Below are 13,802 nucleotides of genomic sequence, written 5' to 3' on the forward strand. Positions count from 1 at the left end.
GTTCAACAAGAACGTCTCCCAGTGCACTGCAGCAGAAAGCAAAGCAGGAATGGGTCTCCTGGTGGAAATAACTTTTGTATCCATTCTCCACAGCTAAATAATTCACTTATTATACTAACTATGCTAAACAGAAATAGAACACTGGTTTGAGGAGGTGACAGATGGAAGAGAGCTGATGCTTTGTGGGGTAATAAAGAGATGTAAAACACTCTGTTCAAAAATGTGCGCTATGATTTTTTTGCATGACTTATAAGGTCCCCTGACAGCCCACAAGACTGCCAGTCAGTCTAGTCGTGTAGCTGGAATTTGCTCCAGCAGAGGTTGGGATGAATATTCAGAGGCTCAGCTGCCTCCAAGGCCCACAGAGACATGACACACACCCTCCAAGGACCCCCCCATCTCTCCACACACACACACACCCCTCCACTTTCCCTTGATGTGGTGGAGTCAGTCCAACACTCCACAGGTGTGACCCACTCAGACCTGTGAAAGCCTCCACACACCACACAGCCCTGTGATCAGGAAGGCAGAAAAAGCAGCTGCATATACAGGAAGCAAAGGCAGAATCATCACCATGAGCCTTCCATTGGACATCATGGAAAATGAATCAATCCCTCCTCCTGCAGGTTGCACGATGCCACAGTTAAACTGATTGATGAGGAGGTTCTTCATCTTCCTGCAACACACTTTGTAGACTTTTGAAGGTTAATAGCCAAAAGATTGATCCATCAATCGCATTAAAGTCTCAAATAATAACATTCCACGCTTGGTTTAAAACTAATTTCTCGCTTTTTTGCTGTATAATGTTGGCATATAGGCATGCCCTTGGACATGATTTCATATACTCTGCTGCAGAATGTGGCTGCTGTCCGTCAGTGACACACACACACACACACACACACACACACACACAAAACCATACACAGCATCTAGATTGAGTTTTCGCACTCAGTGATTGGACTTGATATGTTCGTCAATGTCTGCGCACAGCATCCCAAGGCTTTGAGACTCAACATACTGCATAGGCTGCGCAACAGCACCTGTAACGTTGGAGTCGACCCAGAAGCGTCATATTTGAAACAATCACACCACATCTTCTGTTGTCAGCGTGAGAATTGGATTGATTGTACGCTATCATATTGCAGAACATTTGATAGTCATGGACATGAGAATATTAACTGGGAAAAATAGAATTGTTGCATCTTGTCTTGCAAGTAATCTGGCAGACATAAGATGTGTCTTGCAAATAGAGTCATTAACTGCCCTAAATAATGAGATATTTTAAAATCAGAGTTTAATTAGACTTAACTGTCAGTTCAGACAGGCAGAGTGGTTTCCTATGCTTGTTTGTCACATCACAGAGAAAAACAAATGTGCAAAACCTGACACTGAAGTCTGTGCTGAGAGGTAAGACACCAGGCGGCCAAATCGACGTTAAGATTTAACAAATGGAAGCAAAGGCTTCATGTCACACTTTCACTATGCAGCCGCTGCCAAAGCGCTGGTGGTAGCCTATTACATGCTGTAATCTGGCATTCACACCCTTTTCCCCACATTCATTGATGCTGCATTTCTTCCCTGATAAAGGCGGTGTGCTGCGATGCTTTTAACATCAATCACATCCAGTGCACGGGGCGCATACAGTCCTCCGTCTATCAGCTGGAAAGTGCTCTCGCCTCGGGTGTGGGATATGTGCTTCTCCGCTCTATCATCCCGTAAAAATCTGATCTTCTCATCGCAGGAGCGGTATTAGTGAGTGGCCATACTGGACGTGCCATTTATTTCCCATTCGCACACAACCTAAAGTTGGGACTTGAGACTTTCAGCACCACTTTTCCGTGGACAGCGAGCGCAATGATCCTGGGGGGTCGACGCAGCCTCGAAATGCGTGTGGATTCCTTTTGGATACTATTCAGAAATAATGTTTAGCTGTTGATTTAAAAAAAGAAGAAGCCAGAATTGCTCAGGAAATCCTCCCTTCACAGATTGTAAGACCCAACAAGATACGATCTTGCTTTTGGATATGGGTCACTTCTCATAAAAGGATTCTTCGTGGGCAGGAGATAGGGGTAAGTACAGCCACCCATGCTGCAAAAATGGGTCATCTACGGCAATCATATTTAAAAAACGTTGTGACTTAAATGTACTTAAGTCTAAAGGCGGAGTATTGAAAATACACTGACAATTAGGATCCATGATACAAATCCGGGGATGCACGCAAAACATCTTTCATGTAACTTGAATGTTACAATGCTGTTTAATACTTAAATCAATTAATGTTTCATAATGTTACGACAGTTTTGAAAAGTAGATCTCTGGATTGCCTATAACAAGGAGTGCAACGCCCAGGACTGTAGGTGCATTGATTGTTTTTACGCGTTTAGGCGCAGCGTTTTGTGTGGAGCTCTGTGCCTTGCTGCGCTGCAGAGGCGCCTGAAGTCTCACAAAATAAGATAAAAGAATGACTCAATATCCAAACTGCTGGAGCTACAGGGTTTAAATGTAATTATAGTTACAGTTTTGAAAGCACAGATTAGACCAAACCATGGGACAAATCTTTTCTTCATTACAAGCCAATCCACTTTGACACTGAATGGCAACACCGGGATGCAAACAGCCGCTTCTTCATCCCCAGCTCCCCCAGGTTGATCTAATCTCCACCTCTCTCTTCGTGTCTCCCTCTCAGCCCTGAAACAAGTTGAGTCGCGTAGGGGAGTACCCTGGCTGGCTGGTGTTCTGTGAGTGTGTGTTGGGGTTGGAGTGGGGGGGTGAACGGTGTGTGAACCATGGATTGTCAGTCACTGTGCTGTGCAGATGTGCAGCCTCCTGGCAGTGGAAGCCAGATTGGAGACAGCGGTAGAACTGCTGATGTGAGACTGCTACTGTGCACCCCAGAGCAAACTTTAATAGGTTACTTAGGCATGCATGGTTGTTACTTCAAGGCCATTGTTTTGTTGACAGGGATGTATATTATGCTTAATCTGCATGTACACTGTTTGTCTGTTGGCATATAAAACAGTGCTGGAGGTAGTGTTCAAGGACCATAAGACAAGCAAAGATACCTGACACACTAAGAAACCATAGTATTAATACTGCTTCCATTTTGGGCTGCTCCCTCAGGCCTTTTTGTGGGGCCAGAGATTAGCTTTGTGCTATCTTACTCTCCTAGCGTCAATTCATGGTGGGGGGGCTGCTGTGATTGCAGCCAAATGTGCCATTGTCTGCATTCCCTCTGAACTTACAGCCAAGAGGGGAAATGTTCCTCATATCTGTGGGTAATTATCTAAAGAGTCTGACTCAGCAAAAGAGAGATTTTAATTCAATCTCGTCCAGCCTCTGAGCTCCCACAAGATTTTACATCTTACGTTGGGTTATTCTTGTTGGCATGTTCTTCACAACCGCAGTGACTGATAGTCTACCTGGATCTAGCTACAAAGCGTGCTTAAGAAATCTACCCCAGAGAGAGATTGGGAGGAATACTGTGTGTGGATTGTAGCTGGCAGAGAGGTGCAGGGCTTATTCAAACAGCCTTAGATTTACTTTTCCAAGCTTTGCCTGGCTTATCATGTCCCCCCAGTAAGTTTAGCAAGTGCAGACTCAGCATAAGACCCATGGTTTTCCTGCTGCTAAGTTCTCGTTAATATGTCATGGGCCATAGTGTAAGCAGCTAGGAGGAGATACTGTAGCATTGCCTCGCACTCTGCTTAATAATACACGAGGACACACCAGCATACTGTAGAATAGCTTGCCCAGAGAATACAAATGCTTCTTTACATTTCACTCCGTTGGCAAAGCGGTCAAATAATGAACACATCACATTCACTTGATGGAAACCATGATGATCAAAGTAAGTGAAATCATTCCAAGAGGGGGGATGCTTGATCCTGTTCTCCAGTCTGCAGAGAGACTCTCCAGTATCCACATCTTTTACTGTAGCTGCAGCTGCATGGATCCAAGAGCAAGACTGCAATAAACAAACGTGTGCACTGTTTCCCAAAACAGACCCGTGGTTAAATTCCCGATAGACCTCTGTTGTTCCCTTTTACAAAGACTTGTGCTAGAAATAGGGAAATGTGTGTGCAGTGTATAGAGTCCAGGTTCCAGCTTCATTCTCCTCCCGGCAGACGCCATCTGCTCACTGGGGAGGTTTTCCAAACAATCCCATAATAAAGACAGGGGAAATGAGAAACATGGCTACACTACAAACACAACATGCTCTGTTTTTTTTCTTTAAAATGAAAAACAGGTCACTTAATCTGAAAGAAAATGAATTAGTAAATACCTAAATATAAATACATGACTAAATAAAAATCCTGCACTAATTCATGGCCTCATGTTGCATTATGTATGAGTGCACACACAGATGTGTTTCCTTTCTATGCATCTAGAAGCATCCATGAATTTCTTAATTTAGAAGTTTGTCAGGTTTTCAGGAAAACATCCCACAATTAGTGGCCTACATTTTATCCCTTTGACGATGTTTTTTGTATTTTATCTGTTGATAGTGTAGAAAAATGTTTTCAAATAGATCAAAGTATATGACATTTAAGCTAATGGATATGTGATGTGTATGAATTACATCAGTAGAAGTTCATGGAGACACAATTATAGCGGGGAGCATGCGGGGCCTTCCCCAGAACAAAAAAGAAAATAATGAACAATTTTCTGCAATTCTGCAAAATATTCAAAGACTTTGGGGGGGACTATTTCAAAACTTCACTAAATCAGTTTTTGTAGCTCAGTAATCTCCCACTTTATATTTGGGTAAATACTGTATATTTATTTAGAGATTTTCATGTCCATTATTTGTGCTGTTATGGTTATTGAAAATGACACTCACTTGTACACGAGCTTCTACACTACTGCCACTTTTCTTGAAAAAGAGGAAAATCTTGTCTGCTTCACCCAAACATTTGAAGGGGCATAAATTCACATAAAAAGACTACTGTATATCCACAAATTAATTTAGAGAACATAGATAACAAAGCCACAGATTAAAGGAACCTGCCAACATGGTAATAGCTGTGTTTTCTAACACAATACATAGGAAGCAGCGTGGGGGTGGGGGGTGGGGGTGGGGGGGTGGGTGTTGCATTTCTTGCATTTCATTTTCACACGTTTGAATAAGGGATGATGCTCTACTAATCACTTCAGCAACACACTGTTAAGCTGTAGCCTACATCTCCTCCAGCACTGATGCGCAACAGAGTGCTGTGTACATGCTTATGCTGCTGCAAACTGATTTCATCCTGCAACATTTGGAAGAAACCAATACCATAGGGACTTCTTGAGTTCTGACATAATTAGAAGGATAAGTTTGATTCATAATATAAAATGATCATAACTACTACATATTGTAAAAAAAATAACAGTAATAAAATAAAATATAAAAAAATATATATAAATAATTCAGATATCAAAAATCTGGTGGGGCACGTGCTTGAATGGGCATGACACGTTTGATAATAGGCCACTGGCACTCAGTGAGAGGATATCCTATTCTTAGGCTGATGGATGGAAATTCAGTGTTTGTCCTTGTAACAGGTAATGACATATAAACAGACACTATTATCTCTTGAGGTTCTACTACTTCAATTTTGTGCATTAGGTTGTAAATTTAGAGTAAAGCAACAGGTAGAAATTAGACCTTCAAATAGCATTTTAATATCGGCAATGCATCTTTTGAAGTAATTTGCTACCAAATATTGACTAGTATGAATTTTGCACATAACATGGATTCAGCCCTTATTATATTCCTGACATATAATTAATTCTGAAATACTGTGGGAAAACAATTGGATTTCAAATTATTAACAATGGAGAGAAACAACAACAGAAAGATTTAGAAGAGTGATCTTGTGCATTTCCCTGAGTCATCATACACACAGATTCTTCCTAGGGCAGCGTTGTGTGAAATGGAGTGTGAAATGAGTGCACTTAACATCTCTGCAGTGGATTATACACATTATCTTACACTAGGGTTGGAGAGCATCTTGCCTCCCGCCTGTGAATCTGTCATCAAGTTACAATCACCTTTACTCAAGTTCATTTAATGTTCCCTACATGCCTGAGTCCATTTCTTCAATCAGTCTATGCCAGGAGTTCCAGACATGAGTGAAATAATATCTTCAAATGATTCAAAGAGTTTACTTGAAATTACTTGGAGCAGAGGAGTTGCTTCATTAGTGTCTGATGAATTGTCAATCACCAAAAAGTATCCAAACTGACTTTTAATCCATCTAAACTTTCTTCTGCTTTGCCCTTTATTACAAACTACACACTCCTCTGGTAGAATTGTAATATGCCTGTCATATTGATAGAAGGGAAATGTGCTTTGGTGTGCTATATCAATAATGAATAAACACCTCTATTGAAATAAAAATTCAACTCAAAGACACCTATAAAAGGAGCTATTGCTAATGTACTGTGTATTTATGGGGCCATTTTGTTGTTTGTGATGTATTTTTCGTATTCATTTGGATAACTGGCCAAACAGACAAGACATGGTGGCACGTTAGTATTTTTGCAACGCATCTACAATGGGGAATTTTAGGACATTTTTATCTTTTTAAAAACTGATGGCAATTTTCATATTTGTTTAAGACTTGGGCTCTTTTTTTTGGTGTTTTAATAAAGCAGCATACTGTACAACAATGTAAACATACTTGATGACATTTTTTAGTGTAAAGATAAATATATAGTGTATTGCAATAAGAAAATGACCAACAGGAAGAAATTAAGGAATAAATTAAAATAGCAGAAAGACATAAAATACAAGGTGAGCAACTCTTCTATATTGCACCGATGTTCAGCAATTGTACAGGGAGCACTGGGCCTACATCAGAGAACAGGTAGTATCACTCTTTCACTTCTTTCTCCATGATAAGTGGTCTCAACAGACCAAAATGCAGTGGGAAAAGTACTGTATTTCAAGAGTTAAAAGGGACAGCCAAGATCACAGACACAGCCACATGTTCACAAGCTGGATAGCTAGTTGTACTGATGTACCCACAGGTCCATATTTGCTGCAAATTACTATAACATAGTCACTCTTCTTCTTTGGGGATTGTCCGGGAGTCCAAGACTGGAGGGAACCACAAACTGTAGTATAAGTAGATGAGACAGGTGGATTGAAGAAGGGCACACAAAAAGGAAATATCACCATTTCATCATGAAGTTAAACTCTGAATGCATTAAACAAGCTGTAAAAACAACACATATATTATCATATATGTACACATATACATATTATCACCTGTTAAGTTGACACGGAGAACGTGTTGGAAAACATCTGCCTTTTTACAGATTCAGCAGACACGAAGCAACATTATATATATTATAGCAGTGAGAGTGAACCAAAACAGTAAAGTTGCAGCTGTAAAACCAAAACAATGAGCTGAAAGGTACATAGCTCTGTAGAGCTGAGGAGAACTGCAGAATCAGGTGATAATTCTCTGTGGGTTCGTGACTACGGGTGACACCTTTCACATCACACAGTCATTTGATCCATTGTTAATATAAAAACATAGCTACTTTAAATATAAAAGTATTTACTGAAGTACACAATAGATAATGATACATATTGATGACATGACTAATCATGACATGTCCGTTTTGAAATTATGCCAATAGAGTTCACCTTTTTTGTATTGAGATTTAAATTTTGATTTATAAGTGGTGATGGATGTCATTAAACGTACAAGGGAGGAAACAAATGTGTGAGGAATGAGCCCTTTGATAATCCTACATCACACCAAGTAAAATCCACAAAATCAAGATGTAAGATCTCCCCTACCTCCCATAGCCATCAGTTCCCCTCAAGCTCCCTCCATGCCACCACCCTTATTTCTTTGCTTCCCACTACTCCCCCCTTTGCATTAATAAACTGCGTTAACATGTAGACATGAGCAGTTCCAAGACAACATATATTAACGGGCAGCAACTGAGTGCATTATTTTCTCGACATGAAATTATGGCTGCCATAAAAGAGAGCTGTGACAGCACTGGTGTTACCAGTAACAGTTGCCTCCTATTCTCCCAAACTATCACCTGCCATTTCTTTTCCTGCTATTCATGCACGGTTGTGTAATGTTTGCTGATTTCAGTGCTTCTCCTGTATTGCACCTGCATAATGAAATAATAGAAAAAGAAGCTGCTGTCACGTACCAGCTATTCAGAAACCATATTTAGCCATGCTTTATCTCTCCTCTTCACCACCTCTACAACCCAGCCCAACTAAGGTGCTTTTAGTGATTTAAAAAAATTAGATAGATGGACAGACAGACAGACAGACAGACAGACAGATAGATAGATAGATAGATAGATAGATAGATAGATAGATAGATAGATAGATAGATAGATAGATAGATAGATAGATAGATAGATAGATAGATAGATAGATAGATAGATAGATAGATAGATAGATAGATAGATAGATAGATACTTTCTGAGTTGTTCTTTTAGTTGAGCTCAAGCATGGCCTGAGTACAATTTAATAACACAGTAACGCTCCTGCTTGGATATTCTTTCCACCTCTGAATGTGGGTGTTAACCGGACAGAGGCAACAGTTCACTGTGATCACGCTGCACTACACTCTATATATCCCATTTGTGCTCACTTTCCCTTGAAACCTCTTTTCAGATGAGCATCTTTGGAGGTAGTTTAGTATGCATTTTTTCTCAGATCTTTTTTAAATGTATATCAAACTGTACCACCAGATTAGCAGTTTGTTACAAATCCATACGGAAAAGGCTTCTCTTATACTCTAAAATGCTGCCTTTATTCTAGTTATTGCAGTCATGGGCACAATAGGATGTATTCTAGCCCCCAAAGGTTGTTTTTTTTTTGAAGGAGCACAGTGTACACACAGATTGCAGGATGCCTATGTTGCATAAAATATCTCTAATGTTTTCCTGTATAATGGCCACAAGTCTGAATTATGATTCCACTTTTTTTTTTAACTCTACTTGACACTATCTATTCAACACACTTAAGGTGACATGCTTGTTTAGTGGATCAAGTCAGGTCAGGTGATTACAGCGGTTGCAGATGCACTACCGCTCTGTTGCTTCACTCCCAATTGGGTGAGCATGAAAAAATCTACGGTTTTAATGGCAGTAGATGCAAGTTTTAGATTGGTTTCTACAATGACTCCGTCTGTAGCAGACGTGATTTCTACGCACCCCTCACTTCTCAACACAGGTGTTGATAATGTGGCTGCAATCCTTGGCTCTGACATCAGCATTACAAATGGATGCCTGGGCCGTTACCTGCGGACAGCTCTGGTTTTCACAGTCATACTCTGCTGGCTGGGAGGAAGGTGTTTGATTCAAGAAATGGCTCTGCTCAGAAATAGATTGTTGGGCTTGCTATGATGAGATTAGTGTGGTGCAGGTTCTGGAGAATCGACAGAACATGAAGAGAGCTATATAGCTGCTATATGGCTACTGTGCCCTAGAATTTGTGTCTAAAGTAAAGTCTGAATCCTCTGATGTCCTGTGGTGATTCATTTAACTTTGCAACCGCTGATTAAACTGTCTCTGCCTTCTTTTTTACAAAGCATGACAAGATGACAGTTTGACAGTGAAACCTGTTTTATTTTGAATATGCAGTGCACCGTTTACAGCTACCAGTGGCACAGGCATATTGAAGTGAAACTTTAATATAATATTTAATAATCACTGGTGCAGATGTACATACAGGCACACAAAGGCAAACTGACATAACTCAATTTATTTGATAATCTATCTCAATTGCAACTCCAACACTGCAATTTAGGTTTCAAATTGTGGTTGCAAATGAATGTGTATGTGTACGAATGTGTTTGCACACACATTCTCGTGACATTGACAATTAGTTTATGGAAGATAGAACTAAGGAAGGAAGGAAGGTTGAGCTAAATTGAGGTGTGCAAGTTATTTCTGTAGTATTTTTCATATCGTAGCAAATAAAAAAGTAGCTTGAGCAGACTTATCAGCATTCACACATGTGAATATTTACTGAATCTCCGCGCTATTACTTTAATCCTCTACATGTGGGTATCATTAACGGGGGTTCCTAGAATAAAATAAAAAACCTATCTCCTCTGACCAACTGCTGCACATGTACACATAAAGAATATGATTTAAGTTCTGTGAATATCTGTCTCAACCACATCCACCTACGCTCTGCACGCACAGCGCAGAAGCATATGTGCGTGGTGTTGAAAGGGACATATATAGACATACACACAGAGAAAATAATACATGCTTGAGATACTTATTACAGCATGCTACACATGTGATATATAACTTTTATCTACAAACATGCAAATCATAAATACACGCACAGTTAAGGGGGCGGATGCAACGAGAGTGAGTCCATGGGCTGTATGAGAGCTCTTCCCTCTAGCCCACCGTGGGTGTTTTGTCTTTCCCGCGAGGGATGCTCGTTGTTTTGCGGAGGCAGGTTCAGCTCTAGGATTAATGAAAAGCTCCATCTTAGTCATGAAAAGAGCATTTTCACAATCTATTTAACATCATGCATACCAAAGGCTCACATTAGGCACTGTTGACTTATGCTCGCCTACAGCAGTGTTTTCTGATGCATTCATTGCCACTGCTGTGATCTTCTGTGGGTAGGCTGCCCCCCTCCAGCCGTGCCCATTGAGTCTCTTGCATTTCTCATGTTCACTGTCAGAAAACTCATTCTTCAGCGCCAAGATGAAATATGGCACACAACTGGAAGTCTGAGAGAGTTATTGAAGAAATGAGAGTAATAAAGCTTCCCAGGACTTTGGTGTTCTTGTTGGATAATATCTTTTTTTCCCCCGTCTAGCAATGGATGATTGTCCACAGAAACAGAGGATTCAGTGGCACAGAGCATGGTATTAGCCAATTTAGTCAAACCTTTATAGGTCAAACACAGCACTCTGTGAGCTTGCTGTGAGTGGTACCAGGTCATAGGATTGTAAAGCAGGATGTTTCTATCTCAGTGGCCAGGCTGACCCGACAAAGACTAAAGTGGTATAATAGGCTGCAGTGGAAAAGCTTGCAGAAGTGCATTCCATGAGTGCTGGATGTTATTTCAGCGGTTGCACCTGGTAAATTATTTAGCGCAAATGGTTGTAATTACACAGTGACTCCAGTGAGGGCGATTAGGTTGTGGTGTGTCTAGATCATCGTAGGGATCACAGGATTACGTGATGAACTCAAAGGCATTCCAGGAACTGCTGCACGCTCCTGCTTGCCTCTTCCCCACCGCCCTCCCTCCCTTTAGCTCTGTCAGCGATTTCTCTCCTCTGAGTGGTTGGCGTCAGGCCGGCCCTCTCAGAGCTTTTAAAAGGCTGTTAAAGGTCCTTGTGAGACACGGCCCCTATCCCTCCGCAGCCACCCACACTGTCCACCCAGCCCGCAAAGCCCTCTAAGCAATCACAGCTTCTCAGGATGTCAGCTAGCATTACTGTAACCCCCCTTACGCCTGCGATCAAGGCTCACCCATGCACGGGAACTGGGGCAAAGCGAAGGCACTCGCTTGTAGCAACCAAGGGAGAGACCGGTCATCTCCACCACACTGACCTTTGAAGGCCTTTCGAGGATTGTCATGTGATGGCGTGGGCGATGAATGATGGTGAAAAAGCAATGCTCTGATTCATCTGTTGGTGTAAACACAGAATGACTAGCACAGCAGAATAAGATGCAGCCAAGGACTCAATTAAGACACAAATGTCACTTTTTTAAGGAGAAGACAACTGGAGGGCCCATTATGTGGCCCCGCTCTCCTGTCCTGTCCAGGTTGGTTCGTCTGTCAAGGTAAAATGGTAGGACTACAAATTCTGCTTGACAGCCAGCGCTCCCCTTAGGGAGACTAAGTGGCGTCAACCTGTCTTAGTCACACACTGTTGCTGACAAGGTGATGATGAACACCTTTCATTAAAGGCAGAAGCTGGGCTTTTCCTATGAGGGAGCATGTTCCGGACTTAATGTCAAAGGGAAAGGACCGGGGCTGGAACAGGAAGCCTTGGGGCCCAAACTCTATATGATTTTATATGCCAAGAATTCCTGTATGTCACCATGATGCAAACTTAAAAATTCATAGGACCTACAATCAGAAGCATAGGACGAGGTGCATTCCTGCTTGGATTGGAGCACTCCATGAAAATTGTTTAAATCTTGTCACAAGCTGTCAACATTGCAGATGCTGCAGTAAACATATAATATGTGGATTCATATACACTTGGCAGTAACTATTTCGACAATTTAAAGTTCACTAGCCAGAAATCATGGCTTGAGAAGTCATTAAACTGCACACAGCAATACTGGTCAGTCTGTGATTGCTTTAAAGGGACAAGAGAGGCAAAATCTCACAGCTGGCAAAAGAAACATTGCTGAGTCCAGATTTCTCTGATCGGAGTACTTGCTTGCTACTAATTAGGAAGCATCTTTGACTCAAATTTTGATTAGTCACCTCTGTGGGTACCCAACAGCAGAATTTAGTTTGGGTAAACAGGGTTAATAGGTGTACTCTCAGTAACTTTGGATGGGGTGTTGGCTTGCAGCCTGAGTTTGACTGATACAACAAATGTGTTTTTAAATGAAAATCTTGCCTGCTGTAACTTCAAAATGTAATGTAGAGCTCCCATTAGATTTTGAATAAATACTGCATACTGTAGCTGAAATATTGACTGTTTTTGCTATCGCACTGTCACACTGCTGAGAATGTTTGACAGATGTTCAGTATCTGTTAGGGAGTGAAGGAGTCAAACTGTGTGGCATAAAAGCAAACCCCCTGCCAGAATTTCACACGGTTAATCACAAGTAAAAAATGATGAACCACCTGCAAGAAATGTTCCATTATGAGTCCAAAACACACAACACTATCAATGGTAATCATGATAATAGTAATAATACTACTACTGATACCTCTACTAATAGTAATACCATCATAAACACGATTATAGTGTGCTTTATGATCAAAAAGATTGAAACCTACATTTCATTGATTATTCAGCTCAACAAAAAGGGAAGATGTGCAGCGTTGGATCCATTAGGGTCCACTAGCAGAATGTAAATTATGACATTAGGAACAATAAAATAGCTTGGCTCTCTCAGTAAACACTAGTGTCTGGAGTACCCTGGCTACCAGCGTATGGCTTCAAATGAGACACAGCTCCCACACCTACAATCTATCCACAAATCATTACTGGCCTAATGAGCAACATCTAACCCTGACATTACGACAAGTTACTATCATCTCCATGACAACTAGGATCGCAGCAAAAGAGCAATCTGTCACTGGCACTTCCTTTTCTTTTGCATGCTGCAGGTTTCATTTTCCCTCTTCCTTTGTTATCCTGCTGGGTATTTTATAAGCTTGGAAGGTGCACTGAGTGAGAGAAGGCAAGTGGAAGAAAACAACTGGCTTACCTGATATCATTTTATTATGAGATCATTTAAAAACATAACAAAAGAGGATGAAAAGACTTTTAAATGACCAAATTAACATATTACTGTTGTTTAGTGGAAACCTTGAAATCCCAAATGTTATTGTTTTTACCCAAGTGGAAGGACAACAGTTTTTATTTTTGTGGTTTCAGAAAATTGTACCCTTTCAAAATAAATTTAAAAATGCATGGTTGTATAACAAGCAAGACATCTTTGTATCCCTTTTCATAGCACCCTGGTAGTCCTGGTAGAGATAAAACTCTCTGACCAAAACAAAGTTTCCCTTTTTGTGATTAAGATTGTTCTTGTGTCCTCGGTTGAATGTCTAAGATTAGTGGTTGTCATGTTCATTTATTGTGTCAATTTCTACATTCTGCAGC

General features: G+C 40.8%; 1 protein-coding gene across 1 annotated transcript in view; it reads left to right on the forward strand.

Annotated features, from left to right (window-relative positions):
* The first annotated feature begins 1,500 nt into the window (after nt 1-1,500).
* The window catches only part of LOC122866295 (metabotropic glutamate receptor 4-like), a 151,663-nt gene continuing 139,361 nt past the window's right edge, over nt 1,501-13,802 (forward strand). The window contains exon 1 of the mRNA XM_044175765.1: nt 1,501-2,069. The gene's annotated coding sequence lies outside the window, so the exon portion shown is untranslated. The remainder of the gene's footprint in view (nt 2,070-13,802) is intronic.

The sequence above is a fragment of the Siniperca chuatsi genome, linkage group LG2 (assembly GCF_020085105.1).
Source record: "Siniperca chuatsi isolate FFG_IHB_CAS linkage group LG2, ASM2008510v1, whole genome shotgun sequence".
NCBI lineage: Eukaryota > Metazoa > Chordata > Actinopteri > Centrarchiformes > Sinipercidae > Siniperca > Siniperca chuatsi.